The 6,639-nt window shown below is 59.5% G+C and overlaps 1 long non-coding RNA gene across 1 annotated transcript; it reads left to right on the top strand.

Annotated features, from left to right (window-relative positions):
• The first annotated feature begins 203 nt into the window (after positions 1-203).
• On the top strand, positions 204-3,394 carry LOC138846026 (uncharacterized). The gene is made up of 2 exons (XR_011383373.1): positions 204-1,176; positions 1,579-3,394. It is a non-coding gene; the product is annotated as an uncharacterized lncRNA (long non-coding RNA).
• Positions 3,395-6,639: the final 3,245 nt, after the last annotated feature.

Genomic DNA, 6,639 nt, shown 5'->3' with positions numbered 1-6,639 from the left:
CACCCACCCAGACAGAGCGCCTCTCACTGGGGGCTCATCAGCCCTGAGCCGCCCCTGGCTCTTGCTTCCCGGCTTGGGCTTGGAATTCCACCTCCCAGCCGACGACTCCCACATCTGGATGTCTTTGGTCCAGACAAGCAGGCGGTTGCCCACTGTCTCTGTCCGCCAGGGCTGCTGGGAAGAAAAGCATCCGTAGGCCGAGTGGTTTAAACAACAGATATTTATTTCTCACAGTTCTGGGAAAGTTCAAGACCAACGAGGCGGCAGAGCGAGTTCCTGGTGAGGGCTCTCCCCAGCCCTGCTTGTGGACGGCCCCCTCCTGGCCGCGTCTTCCTACAGACCGAGCTCAGGTCTCTTCCTCTTGTCCACAGACACTCAGCCCCGGGGCTCCACCCTTGCGGCCTCATCGAACCCTAAGCCCCTCCCGAGGGCCCCACGTCCGCACACCATCAACGCTGAAGGTCAAGGCGGGACACGGACACGCAGTCCCTAATGCTTGACCTCAGCTGCCTTCTCGCCATCTCCACTACAAACAGCTCTCGCACGTCTGAGCCCAGACTTACTCCCCCGAGTGTCACCACCAGCCAGAGGCTCGAGCCCCACGCCGGTGTGTCCTTCATCCCCCAGCCATCTCCACCGCTCCTCATCCTCAGGTCTCCCTCCGGGAGCCCCCAGCCCCCAGGGCCCATCATCCGGGTCCTGCACTCTCCCAGCCCACCATCTTCCACTGGCTCCCTGCCTTGCCTGTTGCTGGTTGATTTCCCCAGTTCTCCAGCCCAAATTTCTCCAGCGCGAGGGTCCCCAGTCCTTTTAGGGGTCATGAACATGTTTCATTTATTTATTTTTAATCGGAAGAAAATGTGAATTTTTAGGTAGAAGAAAAGGTTTTGATACATAATATGAATGCCTTAAACTTTTCACAGTCATAAACAGTATTTGAATAACCTCTAAAAACTTCATTTATTTGAAAGGCAGACACAGAGAGAGCTCCCATCCTCTGGTTCACTCCCCAAATACCTGCAACAGCTCAGGCTGGGCCAAAGCCCGGAGCCAGGAGCCAGGAACTCAACCTGGGACTTCCACGTGGGTGACAGGATGCCAAGTCTCTCTCTCTCTCTCTTTTTTTTTTTTTTTTGACAGGCAGAGTTAGACAGTGAGAGAGAGACTGAGAGAAAGGTCTTCCAGGCCGGCGCCGCGGCTCACTAGGCTAATCCTCCGCCTAGCGGCGCCGGCACTCCGGGTTCTAGTCCCGGTCGGGGCACCGGATTCTGTCCCGGTTGCCCCTCTTCCAGGCCAGCCCTCCGCTGTGGCCAGGGAGTGCAGTGGAGGATGGCCCAGGTGCTTGGGCCCTGCACCCCATGGGAGACCAGGAAAAGCACCTGGCTCCTGGCTCCTGCCATCGGATCAGCGCGGTGCGCCGGCCGCAGCGCGCCGGCCGCGGCGGCCATTGGAGGGTGAACCAACGGCAAAGGAAGACCTTTCTCTCTGTCTCTCTCTCTCACTGTCCACTCTGCCTGTCAAAAAAAAAAAAAAAAAAAAAAAAAAAAAAAAAAAAAAAAAAAAAAAAAAAAGAGAAAGGTCTTCCACTGGTTCACCCCCCAAAATGGCCACCACGGCCAGCGCTGCGCCGATCCAAAGCCAGGAGCCAGGAGCTTCTTCCGGGTCTCCCACGTGGGTGCAAGGTCCAAGGACCTGGGCCATCCTCCACTGCCTTCCCAGGCCACAGCAGAGAGCTGGACTGGAAGAGGAGCAACCGGGACAGAATCCGGTGCCCCAATCAGGACTAGAACCCGGGGTACCGGCGCCGCCGGCAGAGGATTAGCCTAGTGAGCCGCGGTGCCGGCCCCAAGCCTCTCGCTGCCTGCCAGGGTGTGCTGGAATCAGGAGCAGGCAGGGCTGGAGCTCAGGCACCCTGATGTGGCACACGCGGGTCCCCAGTGGCATCTTAACCCCTCTGCCAAACGACCGTGGGTTAATGATTTTCACGGACGAGGAGACCTGACCTGGACTGGGTTGCATCCCCCAGCACCTCTCAGGTGCTCACTAGAAAGCTCCTGAGTCTGAACCATAGATGTATCTTTTTCAGAAAATACAACCGCACACTCTGTGGGGGGCAATCCTGACAAAGGAACGAGACAGAATTTGCTGCAACCCTGTGTGGCGATCCAGCCCACCCACCCACTCCCCTGGATCCGCGGAGCTGGGCGGCCCTCTCCACACCTCCCCTAGCTGTGTTCCGGATGAGGAGCCGCGACACCTGCCCCGGGCACCCCTGCTCAGGGAGAGCCCCAAGGACGCGCTCGCTTACCGGTGAAACAAGGACCAGCTTTCCCGCCGTGAATCAGAGCCTCCGGGAGCCCCTTGTTTGTTTCTGCTTTCGAGTTAAAAAACAAACGTGACTTAAAACAAAAACGGAGCTTTATGAGAAGGTGTCTTGTCCTTCCTCCACGAGCCTGGTTCTCAGCCCCCAGGGAGACTTGTGGCCGTGTCTGGGGACACTGGGTCACAGCCTGAGAGGGTGCTCCGGCATCGCAGGAGGCCAGGGTGCTGCCCGCGACCCAGCCCCCACGCCAATGGCGCCGAGGCGGAGCGGCACAGCTCTGGGAGACCTGAGTGGTAGGTCCGGGGTGAGCAGCTTCACTACCTGGGTCTGGCAGGTGCCCATGGACTTGGGGTTGCCTTTGGGGCCTCAGCATCGAGCCCTCCCTAGACTGCAGCCTGGTGGGCTTTGCATGGCTGTGTCTGTGTCTGTTGGAGACCAGGGGGCTTAGAAACAACAGACGTTTATTGTTCACTGTTCGGGGGTGTGGGGGGCCCTGGTATTGAGGTGCCAGCAGAGGCAGTGTCTGGTAAGGGCCCTCTTTCTGCTTCCAGCTGAGTTATCCCGTGGAGCAGGGGCAAGGGGTCTCTCGGGGGTCTCTCAGGGGGCCCTAGTCTGATTCACACAGGCTCCAACTTCCTGACCCCATCACCTCCCAAAGACTCCAACTCCTACCACCATCACCTTGGATGGTGGGGTTTCGACCTGTGGGTTGGGCACGTAGGCACAAACGTTCAGCCCACGGCGTGTTGTAAGAGCTATTGGGGTGGCACAGCAGGTTAAGCCACCACTTGCAGCACAGGCCTCCCATATGGGCGTTGGTTCAAGTCCCGGCTGCTCCACTTCTGATCCAGCTCCCTGCTAATGCGCCTGGGAAGGCAGTGGAAGATGACCCAAGTGCTTGAGTCCCTGCATCCATGTGAGAGACCTGGAAGAAGCCCCTGGCTCCTGGCTTCGGCCTGGCCCAGGCCCAGTCATTGCAGCAATTTTGGGGAATGAACCAGTGCATGGAAGATCTTTCTCTCTGTGTGTGTGTAACTCTTTTAAATAAATTAATAAATTGTAAAAAAAAAATAGCTATTGCCTGGGCCACTACCCCAACCACTTCAAAGATCCCACAAGAATCCCTTTCAGACCTCAGCCATCCAGGTTCGTTACAATCCTGTGGACTCCGTGAGTCTTGAAACGGGCAGGTTTCCCTCTTTGCTTTGGCTGATGGGAAGCTCAGAGTCCAGTTTGCAGCCACTGAGAACCATAGACGCCCACGCAGAGAACATTTCTGTGTACTGCCTCTCGGCTCCAGGACTGCTCGCTGCAGGGCTGTTTCTCCTCTGACCTATATTCATCCTGTTGCATTTTATATTTTTTTGTCATCCACTGCCAATCCCTTTTGGAAAAAGCAGGACATGCTAAGAACACACGACTCAGGGGAGCCGGGTTTTCTGAGGTGCTGAGTGGCACTGCAGGCTCGGGTCCTGCCGGGGCAGACAGCTGCCCTTGGCCTTGTCCTGTGCCCTCCCGGGAGTCCTGGTCTTGGGGAACAGCAGCTCCGAGGTGGCGAGAGCAACAGGTTTCAGAAGCAACACCGCCAACGCCCATCTGCCTGCACACCCCGCGCCTCCCTCCCTCCCCCGTCTCTTTTCCAGGCTCCCATCTGTCTGCTGGCCGGAAGCCAGGGGGCCGGGGTTGGGGGGATGGCCAAGGGGAAGCAGAAAGACAGGCGCTCCCATTTGTGTTCCTAACTTTCCTTTCCTGCATCCTCACTCAGGGCCCCGGGCCTGAATTCCGCCCAGGCTGGCCCTGCAGGTAAGAGGTGTGCTGGAGGCTGTGGGCCAGGCCACAGGTGAGCCGGGCCACACACACCTGGGCCTGACTCCAGCACGGCCCAGCCACCCTCTCCAGCTCTGCAGGCAGCTGCAGACACACCAGTCCCCCTAGCCTGCCTGTCACCCGCCAGGCTGCGGAGCCCAAGCCAGCCCAGTGGATTCCATGATCTCTGCCCTGTTCCGCCTGCAGGACTTGGGCCAGTCCTTCCTCTCTCAGTCTTCAGGACTTGGGCCAGTCCTTCCTCTCTCAGTCTTCCAATCTCTAAAATGGGGGAGGCACGTGAACCTGACCCTCAGCTTTGAGTATCCGAAGGAGGCCCCACAGCCCGCAGGAGTCACCCTCTCTCCCCGTGCCCACTGCCTTCTGGGAACACGGAGCAGCTGTGTTGGAGGATGGAGGGGGTGGCTGGGTGTGACAACGGGGGTCAAAGGGCGAATATCAAGCAGGAGCGATCTGGGCAGCAGCAGCAGAGCCCTGAGGCTGTAGGCTTGAGGAGAGGGGCCCAGCTGGAGCCCTGGCCCTGCCTGTCAGAGACAGGGTCCAGCCAGTGACCCTGGTGCGGGCAGGGCCCTTGTACTGCCTGGTGAGCAGCTCTTGGACCAGGTGGATTGGCAGCTGCCGCAGGGCCAGCGCCTCGTCCGACAGCAAGCGGCACTCCCCTTTCCTTGGGGCTTGTGGTCCTGAGAGAGGCGGGCTCACCCTGACCAACCACCCCGCCAGCTAGGCCTCTGCTGCTCTGCCCAGCCAGGCACTGGCCCTGCCTGGTCATCCCAGGTTCCAATGAGTAAATTATCAAGGTTGGGAGAGGGGCGGGCATTGGGCCCAGAGGTTAAGACTGCTTGGGATGCCTGGGTTCAAGTCCTGGCTCCACTCCCGATTCCAGCTCCCTGGCGATGCACACCCTGGGAGGGGACAGGTGAGGCTCAAGTAGTTGGGTCCTGCCACCCATGTGTGTGACCCAGACTGAGTTCCCGGCTGGCTTCAGCCCTCAGCCTGGCCCCGCCCCAGCTGCTGCTGGCATTTGGGTTCCGGAACGTGCCTGGGCCCGGCTCCTCCACTTACTAGCCCTGGGTGGACCAGTTCTTCTACTTGTCTCCTCTGTAAAAGGGGCCATAGCAACAGTACCCACCTCGCAGAGCGATGACAACAGGACGGCGCCTGCAAGCGGCAGCCACGACCACCCACACACCAGGCCTTCTCTGGGGGCTGTGGAGAAGGGACAGGTGGGCCTGGGCAGGGTGGGCAGTGGGACTGGCGCTGGCTCATCCCTGGGCCAGGCTGTGGAGAGGTGGCAGCCGAGACCCGAATCACTCCGAAGTAACTGCTGGCCCCTAACCCCCAGTTGTCCCAGGTAGGACAGGGGCCGCACAGAGCACCTCTAAGGTGACACGTGCTCTGCCGAGCCCTCGGTGACTCAGAAGACCCTCAGCGACTAAGGAGGGGAAAGACCACCCCCACCCCCAGGACCCAGCCCTGCCCAACGAAGATCTGGCTCAGCGCATGTAAGTGTCCGACGTAGGACCTCACTGCAAACAAAGCGACAGCTACAAAGTGGAAAACAACTGAACGAGGGCCTAATCAGAGGTGGAGAAAGCAACACTGCTCAGACAGGGGCAGGGGCCCAAGGCACCCAGCAGCCCCGGCTCTGCCTAGGCCAGTTCTCGGTCTGACTGTCCCACACCCCTTGCACGGGGCCCTGACCCAAATGTTGGGAAGTGCGGCCTGCACTGTGGGCGCAGTGGGTTAAGCCGCTGCCCGCTATGCCGGCATCCCACATGGGCATCAGACGGAGTCCTGGCTGCTCCACTTCCAATCCAGCTCCCTGCTCACGAGCCTGGAAAAGCATCAGAAGACGGCTCAAGTGCTTGGGCCCCTGCACCCATGTGGGAGACCCGGATGAAGTTCCCGGCTTTGGCCTGGCCTGGCCCCTGTGACCACTTGAGGGCTGAACCAGTGGATGGAAGACCTCTCTCTCTCTCTGTAACTCTGCCTTTCAAATAAATACATCTTTAAAAAAAAAAAAAAAAAAAAAAAAAACAATAAAAAGCCGGGAAGCAACCAGGCCTCTCTACAGGTCCGTGGGTCTTCCAGAATGGCCAGCGCTGTCCCGACGTTTCAGCCGCTGGGGCCAGGGGCGGCCGCCTCCTCCTGGACTTTGCAGAATCGCTGGTTTGTCCGAGTGCTTTTCCCTCTGGGGAGGGCTATGCTGCGCCTGGGAGGGGCAGCCCCCCAGCATCTGCCCAGGCCCCAAGTGACCGGACTTCCTCCCCCGGGTACCTTCCTGTTCCCACTGGGCTGCAGCCCCACTCCCTCCCTGGGGGCCACCATCACCTCTAATGAGCCGTCTAGGGGTGCAGGGACCTGGATGCCATTTTAATTACGTCCCAGGGAGAGGACGAGTGGGCCGGCATGAAGCTCTCTGCAGAGGGTTGGGGGCGAGGGGCACAGCTCGCAGCAGGACCTGAGCCCCACCAGGGCCTATGTAGCCCCCC

The sequence above is a fragment of the Oryctolagus cuniculus genome, chromosome 17, assembly GCF_964237555.1.
Source record: "Oryctolagus cuniculus chromosome 17, mOryCun1.1, whole genome shotgun sequence".
In the NCBI taxonomy this organism is placed as follows: domain Eukaryota; kingdom Metazoa; phylum Chordata; class Mammalia; order Lagomorpha; family Leporidae; genus Oryctolagus; species Oryctolagus cuniculus.
The sequence above is the reverse complement of the archived record's forward strand: the minus strand, read 5'-3'. Positions and strand labels throughout refer to the sequence as shown.